Below are 12099 nucleotides of genomic sequence, written 5' to 3'. Positions count from 1 at the left end.
TCCATCGTGTTGATAAATCCGTGACTATTTGTTCTCTTGAAGTTGGAAGTTATTTACTCTGCACACACAAGTATTAGGCAAATTGTATTCTAAGGATTAATTTTATCGTTGGACAAACACAATGCTGTCAGTCAATCCAAAATATAATTGTACCTCAAACTTGAATGTTCAACGAAAGAAAAGTGAGTTTTATCTTGCTCAGGAGAATAAATAAGTGTGCAGAATTATTAGGCAACTAAAGTACCAAACTTTTTCTATAAAATTACTTGTTTATTCTCAACTTTTAGAGTAAGTGTAACAACACAAAATGGTAATTAAATACAATATTTGGCTTTTCAAAAATATTTAGCAACCAATTTAGCCACCCTTCTTTTCAAAAACTGAACTGAGCCTTCCATCCATGGAGTCTGTCAGTTTCTTTATCTGTTCGCTATCGACTTTCGCTGAAGCAGCAACCACAGCCTCCCAACGCTGTTCAAAGAGGTGTACTGTCTTCCCTGACTGTAAATCTCATGTTAAAGAAAGGCCCACAAGTTCTGAATAGGATTCAAGTCAGGTGAGGAAAGGGGCCAGGTCATCTTTGAGTCCCTTGCTGGCTAGCCAAGCAGCGGAGTGCTTGAATACATGTGATGGATCATTGTCCTGCATAAAGATTATGGCCTTGGTAGTAGTTTTGGGAGGTGAGTTTCAGTCCATCTTAAACCTGAAAAGGTCCAAATATCTCATCCTTAATGATAGCAGCACATAACCGTACCCCTTCTACACCTTGCTGGCACCTGAGTCAAGCAGTGTCCATCAGCGATCCAGCCAGGGGCCCTTCCATCTGGTCCATCAAGAGTCTTCAGGTATTTCTTTGCCAAATTTTGACGCTTCGACTTTTGATCTTATTCATTGGTGGTCGTGCTTCAGCCTTCCTGACCTTGGCCGTGTCTCTGAGCTCTTGGCAAGTTATACTTCTGGACACTCCAGGTAGGTTGCAGTTCTAGCCAAAGCTTGGTAAGAGGCAGCACCTCACCCTTCTTAGTTTACTTGCTTAGTTTTGATCAATTCCTGGATACCATGATTATTTGATCCCATAGACATTCAAAATGTGAGGCAAGATAGCCTAATATTGCTGTTTGACATAACGCCACAGTACACCAAATACGTTTAAAAAAGTTCTGTCCTTAGGCATGTATTAGTTTGTGCCTCTGATAAAGTAAGAAAAACAGTTCCCCAAATCTACTGTATCTCTGAACGCTTTCTTTAACCAAATCAGGCTATTCTATGTGATCTCCTTTTGATAACTAATGTAATATTGTTTCACTGAGCCTCCCTGAAACAGTTCGGAGCCCCCCTGGGGAGGCCCGCCCCACCTCTGGACTAGGAAAATCTTTAGTCAGGGGCAGACCTGAAAAGAAAGTTAAAGATTGAATTTTGCCTAGACCACGGATGGTGGAGACCATCTGGAAATTATGGGTAGACAGATTGAGGTTCCAGCGTGCATTACAACACAGGAAATTGGCGTCTAAAGGTCAGCGTCTCCTGTGAGAGAGGACAGACCCCAAAACCATCCATGTGTCCACCCGGGATGGTTCGCTCTGCTGATTCACTGCACAAAGCATGCACTATGTTCAGTATGCTAGGTATCTTAAAAGTAGGGCGAAAAAGTTAGAAGAAGCTCTAGGAGGAAGAGATATACTGAAGAGAGATACAGACGTTCTTTTGAAATAGCAGAGACTATTTTTAAGGTAGTGGGTGATGTGTGCACAGCTAAATATCTCTTTGTAGCAGATGAATATGTGAGTTCCAGAAATAACCATGGCTACTTCTATTATATTGATTTAATGCTTGTATTCGGCCCTTTTGATGTGTTTTTTTGATAGGGGTATAGGTGGGGTTACATTTACATTTAGCTGACCAAAGCGACTTACAATTGCTATATATGTCAGAGGTCGCATGCCTCTGGAGCAACTAGGGGTTAAGTGTCTTGCTCAGGGACACACTGGTGGATGTGTCACAGTGGGAATTGAACCCGGGTCTCTCACACCACAGGCATGTGTCTCCACTGCCCCATCACCACCCCTGATACCAACTTTCAAGTACATTTTCCAAATTATACTTATATAATTTTAGTAGTAACATTTAATTGTAGCTGAGTATTTTTACTATAATATAATATGTAGTTTTCAGCGGCCACTTGGCTGCAACCAGGTGTGTGCTTGTGCGCGTGCACAAACTCATGAACGGGCAAAATGCGACACACAGAGAGATTCAGAGAGATTCACCGTGAGACAGCTTCACACAACATGCTGGAAACTCATGTAAACTCCCACTGCAACGTTACAGTAAAATTTTATCAGCTTGAGGTTAAAGTAATTCATTGCATGATAGCATTACATTCACTGCATTTATCCAACATGGCGCTAGTGGAAAGCATTTTATTAGCTGCGGTGTTTTTCGCTGTAGTCGGCAACAGGCTCGGCAGCAGGCATGCCGCTAGAACCTGACCCGATTCCTTCACATAAGAAGCATAATAGTAGCTGTTCCAAGCAACAGAGAAAACAGGCCTGTGGTTCTGTTGACAAAAAGGCAGTAAAAAAAAGTGATTAATTGATAAGTGATTTCATTGAAAAAGTACATATAGCCCCTTTAAGTAAAGCATCTGAACACTTCCTCTTGATTCACCATGACTACTGCGGATCAAAAACATACTTCAGACCGTTTTTTCTCTGTGGCTTGTCAGACTCACAGTCTTGATGTTTTACATGTGCATTTTTTTGGAGTGCATCTAGCTGCATTATTATACCCTTAATATCTCATCTTTAGCTTCTACTCCAATAATAACAGTGATGAGTGTACTCTGAGGGGTTAATGATAAGCATTGTTTTTCATAAAAGAAAAAAACATGGTGGCAGCTGCGCCATCTTTGACACTAGCCTGAGATCTGAATCACTGCCTGTGCTGTGTAGCTTTATTGTTTACAGTTGATAAACCATCAAGCAGCTTGCAGGTATGTAGCGTGAGAGCGCTCTGAAGGCTAAAGCCAGCCAACCACATGCCCGCAAACGGCCGCTGACAATAACCTCGCTCTACCCAAACCAGCCAATGTGGCGCTTTTCATTGAACCTGAGGATTAGAAGCCGTTGTCCCTCGTCTCCTCAGGGGCCCAGCCTGCTCTCCCTGTGGACAAGTGCCCACACTCATTCAATGTTGCAATGTTGCAGTTCATTTCTGTCCTGTGAGGGAAATGGCCTGAGCAAGAACAAGAGTCTACAGCCATGCTAGCTGCTCTGTAAAGTGATATCTCCCACTTGGTGAGAATGACTTCAAAGGTGTCAACAAACAGCTAGCAAAATGGCTGCAAAGCCACCATTACTGACAGTTCTATATTAAAGAAATATAGTAAAATAAATAAATAAAAATTCTATATTGACACTAATAGATTAAATTCAGCTAAATTCAAAGGAGCTATACCCAGTTTGTTTGTTACCGAACCTCAATACACAATACCACAAAAGCAGCTAATTTAGGCTTTTAAATGATGTGATTACTAGCCTAGGGGTGGGGGTAATGATGGGCATTACAGATGTGTAGTCACAAACCAAAGTCCAACCAAAGTGGACAAATTAAAATGTTAATGTGATGATGACGGACAGTCGGGATCCTCAAGGACATTAGGACTTGTCACCTGGGGACCATAAATGTGTGTGAACCGGCCGACCGACATGGCGCTCGCATGGCTAAAAAGTCAATAAATTGTAGCTTTGTGTCCGTTTTCCTTTTATGTTTGCTCATGTTTTCCCTCCACATGATGATGACATGATCCATGAATAGGCCACAGCCAGGTTAAAAAAAAAGCCCAGCTGCTGTTGTTATTGTCTAAGCGGTTATGAATGGATTCATGCGCCTGTGAAGCTGCTTATGGATGAGCCTTGGCACTCCACCATTCGCGGCTAATGGATTCACGAGTGGGTCTGTAAATAGGCCAGGCCAATGAATAATGCATGGAGGTAAATTTAAAAAATGGCTTCCGGCTTCACTGAAACTGCACTGCTTTTGGGGGAATTCAGAGGCAGATTCTCAAGGTTTTTACCAGAGCTGAAATAATGTTTGTTAGCCTGTTCTTCAAAGCACTTCTGTCTTAAGTTTGTGCAACATGCCTCCCTGCTTCATGTTGTCGACAAATTATTCTTGGCTTAATTTTACTCTTCTTTATTTACACTGATGCATGAGGCCTCTTGGGATTGGCAGTCGTCTGGAGACTGAACCTCCAGAGCTTTTTTAATCCTCTCTGAATTTTTGTGGCTCAACAGTTCTGTGTTTATCTCCACAGTGTTGAGACATTGTATATAGCACGTTATATGTAATTATATTTATTTTCCTTTCCCTTGTCATTTTAGGGATCTAAAGTGGTAGAATGTCTTCATTGTGGTGTGTTCTTGATGTCCTGTAAACTGGGTTCACACTGCAGCTTATATAATCTCAACTCCGATTGTTTGCCCCTCGCATGTGACACAGATTGGATGTGTCTGTAATGAAAGGGAAAGTCAATTCCTAACTTTAGAAGTAAATACCCAACACGCACATACATACACACAGATTTCAATCATTGCTTCACATTTCAATAGTAACTTTCTTAATGGCGTTTTAATATTTTCACAGTCATCCTGGTCAACTTGTGTCACAGATTACTGTCAGCGGAGCAGGGTTTACAAGAGTGATGCTGGGTAACGGCCGACCGGGCCTGTTATTCCACTGCCCAGCGAGTGTGGCGACACATTGTAGTCACAGTGGTGAATAGGATTACAGAGCAGCTTGACGGCACAAACCAGAGCTCTGGAAGAGAGGCTTTTTCATTTCACTGTAGGGCTATTTTTAAGCACTTTCAAGCCTGCCTGCAGAAAGTGTGTGTAGGGAGAGAGGAGTCATTTAATGATAATGGAAGTGCCATAATATTGTAGTGATGACAGCGGAAGATTGAACTCTCAGTTTTTCCGCGCTTCTTTGTTCCCAGTATGTGCTTTCTCAATATGCAACATATGTCTATTTTTTCTTCTCATTAAATCAGTTTGAGTCTGTGTTCATCCCACCCAACACTTTGCTAATGTAGACAAAACTGTCTGTAGCAGGATTCCTGTGGTGTCCTGTGGAGTATCTGCTGCTGAAACACTGTAGCTACAGTATATCTATTTTAAAGCCTAAAATGAGACATGAGGTTCATTTGTAAAATAGTCAGTGAAAGTGTTGTCAATTTGTCACCTTATGTCAATAATATCTTTTAATTCTGTAATACCCCTGTGGATGCATTATCTTGACCACAACAAGACAAAATCTAATTTATTAATACAAATACATGTCCATATTCATGTGACATTTAATAGAAGTAGCAGTCTGTTAAAGTTCTGCTTAATGCTAGTGTCCGGGGAAGAACAGTGCAGGGCTGGACTGGGGCAAAATAAATGACTAGAAACAACTATCTAGCTCTCCTCTCCTAAAGTAATCAGTTCAGATGTGCCCTTGAGTACAATAAATAAGCCATATCATTATCATGCCTGGGCTCTGGGGACTGTGCTGGCTTTGACTCTGTTGTGCTATTGCCCTCATCTCTGTCTCATGTTTCCCCATGTCAGTGCTGGTACTGTTGCCACCGGCTGCTGGTGGGTAGAGTACTGAAAATCTTTACTCAAATGAACGCACAATTACTGCCATAAAAATCACTCAAGTAAAAGTAAAAATTACCATTTACAAGTAAAAGTATAAAAGTTTGGTTAGTAAACTACTCAAGTGCCAATTAAATTGTGTTTTAATATTGTTAAATGTGGCAGACCAGAGATCTTCTGTTTTTGGAAAGTGTTTCATGTGCAACATGGTTGAGTAAGCTTCAAACGAAGGTATGAATGGCAAATGTAGCTAAAAACAGTACTTGAGTAAAGAGTAAGCACAGTTTTAAAAAAAGAAATGTTTTCCAAAAAAATGCTCATTTTTTGCTCATATTCGTCACTTGAAACGAGTTACTACCCACCTCTGTCACCGGCATCCTCACTCCTGTCTCCACTGGTGGTGGCAAGTAGCAGCAGCACCAAAAGAAAATGCATGTCGCTGCACATGCCTTTTTCCAATGCATGTTTTTTTTAATCCATTATTTTTGAAGCACAAATAACCGACTGCCCTTGGAACAGTGAGTGGTTAACAGTGCCAGTACACATCCAGCAGATACAGATCAACATTAGCATTCATTTGGAGTTGCTAGCAAATGTAAGGCCAGGATTCCCTCTCCTTTTAGCTCTGTTTTGGTCTCCTCCAACTGCCGAGAAAATGATCTGACTCTTTAGCTGAGAAATCATCTACTAGCTTCACTAGATAGTTACTAACTGCGTCTCTTTATGCTGAGCAGTGGGTTTATCAGAGCTTTTTCACTGAATACAAATTGATGAGGGCTGGCCCAAAACTGTTGCAGTTTACAAAACCAGAACACTTTAACTGAAAGATGCTGAAACACTCAGTAAAGCTGCAGAGTCAAGTGATAATTTTCTGTGAGTTTGTCACTATAAGTGACAAATTTCTCATTGCACACAGCCACTTGAACAAAGTGCAGCTTTAAAGTACAATTACTAGCTTCTCAGAGAGTTTTCAACCACAGTTGGTCTTAACTAGCAGATGGAGTTTTCTCAGTTGTCAGTTCTGACAACAATAGAACCTAAAATGACCAGAGTACTCTTTCTTTTTTGTTTTAGATTTACTGATTATGTTGTTGATAAGCCCTCAATTATTCAGCAGTTACTAAAATGAATACAAGAATGCATGTGCAAAAAGCCCTTGATGATCCCTGATGATGCTCGAAACATTTTGTGATTGAGTGGTTGCAAGTAGTTGCAAACATGTGCTCTGTTTTATACCTGTCTCTGCACACACTTTGCCGTTAAAAAATAATAATTAACCATTTTCATTTAATGTCTTCCTTCTTCTACGTATTGCTCACTGGACTGCTAGGAACAAACACTTTTTCCGTTTAATTTTAAATCTGTTTTCACTAGCCTATCAAATCAGTTCTTCTCTGTCAATGTCAATGAGCAGATGTTATGTCTTTGGAAAAAGTACATTATCATTTTGGATCTAAACCACTTAATTACACTCACCTGTCTCATAGAAACCTTACAGCTCCAATCAATTTAGCAGTTGAGATGCAGTTTTCTTTTTAGCAAGGGGCTGTACAGTTCCGTTGTGGTTATATTTTTATCATAAATTCAACATTGGTTTTCTTGTTTTATTTTAGGAGATGTGAGGTTTTCATTCATCATTCAGCCATGAAGTGTCTGCTCCTAGAGAAAAACAAACATGAGGCTGTGATGCAACATAATAACAATAATATCCAGAAGGTCATCACAGGAAGCCTCACACAGACATAGAAAGAGGGAGAAGAGGATGGGGGTGTCACACAGTTGCTGTAGCCACCAGACTTCCCCCCAGTCCCTCCCTTCTGACCCGTACTCCAGCATCAGCCTCCCAAGCCTTATTCACTGCTTGTTATGCAACAGGGGTTTACTCCATGTGCTACAGGCTAGTTAAGTATTTATCAAGCCTCTTGTGTAAGCTTGGGATGGCAGACGGCTGCCAGTTCCTTCTCACTCCCCTGCCAAGCTTGATCTATTTTTCCTCCCATTTACTGCGTGTGCTCATAGGATACCCAAATGTCACGACCAATCCTTAAGAGTCATTCGCCACATGCGTATGCGCATGTGTGAGGCTCCAGATGAGATATTTTGTGATAATGTTCAATTCTTATGCAGCATCATAACTTAACCTCCTGTTGTCCCCTGAGTGATGTGCCACGCTCCGCCTATCTCGGAAAAAAGGAATACGGGCGCAGTCGTACATCACACTGGGACAAGCAGAGGTCGAGACAGGAAATCAAACATGCAGTGATTGAGCTTTTCTACTGCCACAAGTCACAGTCACAAGTTTTACAGTGGCGCTTTGTGACAAAAAAAACATCTGGCAGATCAAACTGAAATTTGCATTGTGCTCTGTGGTGGCAGACAGAGCACGGGCCGGGATCCAGTCTGTCAGGAGCCCGGTGGATTATACCCATCACAGTCTTGTCAGCAGAGTCATTTGCAGAAGGACAGAGCAGTGAGTGGAAAGGTAACTCGTCGCCTGGGCTCTTCTGTTTGTTGCTGCTGCAGCAGCACAGGCTAAGTACAAGCTTTCAAGATGTAGGAGGACAAATGTTGTCTACAAGGACAGATACTGGAAATAATTAGATTCTAAAGATGTGGGTCAGACCGAAATCCACCTGGCGAAATTTACTCATGTAGTAATTTACTCAAGAAATAGTGTTAGGGTATAGGGTTGTAAATAGTAACTGTGGGAGCCAGCATGCTAACAACAGCAGTCCACAAAGTTGTTGAATATACAGCGTTTTATCAAAAACTTCACTGTCAGTAACCTCTGTCACGGTCCAGTTAATAACCAGGTGCAGTTCAATCATTTAATCACACAATATGGAGGTACAAAGGCTTAGAGGAAGGTGAGGCAAACAAGTGATTAGTCCAACACAGGCAAATAAATCCAGTAAGGAGAAGGCAGAAATCCAAAGTCCAAAACACAGGTATGGCAAGCAAAACCCGCGACATGAAGCACAGAACAACGTAACTATCAAGGAACAAAGGAAGTGAACTGGTACATATGGTGAGTAGCTGAGGAGGGAATGAGTTGCAGGTGAGGAGTGGGCGGAGTAGGCCAGGGGCACGTTTAGTCTGAAAACGGTGTGCACAGCTTTGCTATGGTTTCCAGGTTGAACAACATGTTTCCTGAAAACGGTGTGAAACAGTATGGAACAGGCCTTGAGGCATGTTTTCTGTCATTTGGTGGGTGTGTCAGAGGCGGTGTAGATGGGTGGGGCAGTCAGGTGATGGGGAAAAAAGGGATAGTCTGAGTGCATCTGGTGGACAGGTTAAGAATGGCAGGTCTGGGGAGTTGGGGCTAGAGACAGGGACAGATAGAGAGAACAATGCACAGTCCCGGGGATGCAGGTACGTGCAAGCCTAGACATCAAAAGGGGTTCAAGCACCTTTTGATGTCTATGCTCTTTTTTCTGGGGTGCTTTTTAAAAATAATATATATGTATATATATAAACAGGCTAGTATATGAACATTCCTGCTCTTATAACTTAACTTGTATCATCCTCCATGTCGCTGACGTAGTAGCTTGGTAGGTTTGTTAACTAGCACAGCTTTGTTAACACAACCATTTGCACTGTGAGTTACTAACTTTACTTGGCTAACAGCTAGCAAAAGTAATAGCTAGCACGTTAATATAAACATTAGCTTTATAAAATTATATATATATGTGTGTGTGTGTGTGTGTGTGCAGTAATGCGTTTGATCAATACAGGAAATTCAGTAGTTTGTTGCTTTGCTGGGTGAAGCTGAAGGTTTTCTTACAACAAAAAAATATTGAAATAAATTTTGTCTTAATTATGGCTGCAACACAATGCCACAGTTCAGTGTGAATATTTTATTTTTATTTTGTGATTTTGTGTTAAGTATTGCAACAAGACCAAAAAAAATTATACGGAAGTATTAGTGATACTATGTCCCTCTCCTTGGTGCTTTCATTTATTCAAAATATATAGTAGAATAGAAAACATTGAGGCATAGTTGCCTTTGCTGTTGCCTGCTCCTGTGATAAACCTAGTGAACACTAAAGAAACCAGGGTCTCTCTGTGAACTGATTATTTTGTAGAAAATGTGGAGCATTAAACAATTGCGAAAGGGAATTAAAATAAATTGGTAAGGAAGTCAGAGTTGTGTTACTATATTTAACGATTTGTTTAAAATAAAAACATAAAAAAAATTGTGAGAAGTGGCCTTTTTTTCACCTGAGCCCCTGCCCACCAAAATGTCTGTGCACGTCCCTGCGGGGATGCGAGTGTGTGGCTGCAGGAAGGGACTGAGAGGCAGACTGTGACAAACCTCTTCTCAGAACTGTGTGGGCGTGTGCCGGCTGTGCTTGATTGACATCTTCCTCACTCTGTGTTAGTTTTGTTACACCTACTAGGGTGGGACAATGCTGGTGACATCATCTAATTTCTGGCAGAGCCTATTTCAATCTGAGGAGAGGTCTAATCAGCCAGAACATGTTTTATGAAATTACTCCAGGCCTTTGATACTTGGTCAGCATTTTTCAGCAATAGCCATTCAATGGGTTTACATTCTGTATTTACCTCTATATGTTAATTTTCATTGTTAGTGGCAGGGTCCACCATCCTCGATTCATATTGCCTTCACACGCAAGGGATTTGAGCAAAATAAAACCAGTATGTAATCCAGCATTAATGTTTTTAAATTGTATCTCATTGATATCATCCTCACTGTTTAATGTTCCCTCTCTTTACAGTGTATCAGAGTTGTATTAAGTTACCGCACAAAAGCATTCAAGTAGCGAAACACAGGGTGGCTTTTATTGTGAAGCCGTCACAGGAGCGCAATGCTATTTGTCGCGGAGGTTTGCAATGAGCACAGTTGACAATGAATTAGCTTTAAATGTTCCCAAGGCGGTAATGAAAGTAGACAAGCTACGCACCTCCAACTCCTCAGCAAGGCAACCAACTCCTTTTACTGTGCCTGCTGTTGTGAGGGAAACTATTTGAGCAATGCACAGCATGAAATCAGATCACGGCTGCAGTTATTTTTGAATGACTACTTTGTTAAAACTAAGGGATTTTATTTGGTTGGACTGTGAACAGACACATCAATTGCTCTTCTTCTCTGGCAAAAGTCTGCTGTTGCGCGTCCAGCTTTGTCTCAAACCCATTTGCACACTAGGTAATATAATAATATATAGTAATAAGTGGGAACCTATTTGATGTGAAGTATTTTTGGTCTATACATGTATGCACATGTGCTACATGATGTAACTGGAACTAGTATTCCTAGTTTCCCAAAAGTTTGAAGTCTAAATGATCAGTAATTAACACTACCACACCAAGACTGTTGCATTCAGGTCCATCAAATTCGCTGTCATACTTAATCCAACCTAAACCAGTAATGAAAACTAAAAATTGGATCATCAAAAGAAGTCAACTAGAATTTTTCTATTTGATGGAATAGTGCAGTCAGTGTAAACATCACATAGCTTCAAGAAAGATTTTGAACAGTGTGGATATTTCTTCCAACCTTTAGAGCTTGTTGATGGGGAACAGTGGACCACAGTAACCTTGCTTCCAAAACGCACAAATAAATTGAGGAACATTTGAGAATTTCATGTAAAAACACTGATTAAATGTATCATTCATTTTTAACATAACCTTTTTATATTTTAACAAGAAAGCATTGTTATTGCAGCTTTAATCAGATAATAGCTCGGTCTGATCCAGTAGCTGCTTCATGTTCACTTACCAATTAGTTTAAAGATAATAATCTCCAGAAATGACACAGGTTCTTAAAGGTTACTTGTCTCCTTTTTTGAAGCGTTCCTTATGCTATTGGGATGCAGCTGAAGCCCCAGTGCTAATTTTAGCGGTAACACTGAGTCACTGAGACAGGACATTTCTCTCCCTCCTCATCACCTCCTTGTGTGTTCACTCAGATATCAGAGGTTTGCCGCCACTGTTGTAATAATCAATTTCTTCCTGGGTGGAGGGAGAGGAGGAGGAAGCTGTGGAGCGGCTGTCAATCCAGGAAAGGGTTAAAGGAAGCAGGTTGCTCAGCTGTCATTAATATTTAAATTTGGCACCCCAGCCAGCCATCTCTCCTTACAGCTTCTAAGAAGATGTCGAGTCACGTCTTTGCAGTTGATGACAGTGTTGTCATCAGTCCCATCCTGCAGAGCTAAAGAGCAGAAACAACTGAAAGTGAGAATTATGACCTCCGGCTTTAGCCCATGGTGCTGCAGAAGTGGTCAGTATGAAATCCATACTCATGATCTTTAACCTTAAAGTCCCTGAAAGCATGTTATACCAATCAGCTTCTTATCATGAACCAGGTTTCTGTATTTGTGTTTTTTTCCTTGCTTTCCTCACAGGATTGAGGTGGGCAGGGCTCAGCTGAATAAAATGTGATAACATAATTAATCAAAATCTAAGAACATTTGTGAGGTTGTTTGCATAAGTTGCC

This window comes from Micropterus dolomieu, linkage group LG16 (genome assembly GCF_021292245.1).
Source record: "Micropterus dolomieu isolate WLL.071019.BEF.003 ecotype Adirondacks linkage group LG16, ASM2129224v1, whole genome shotgun sequence".
In the NCBI taxonomy this organism is placed as follows: domain Eukaryota; kingdom Metazoa; phylum Chordata; class Actinopteri; order Centrarchiformes; family Centrarchidae; genus Micropterus; species Micropterus dolomieu.
Note: the sequence above shows the minus strand (reverse complement) of the source record.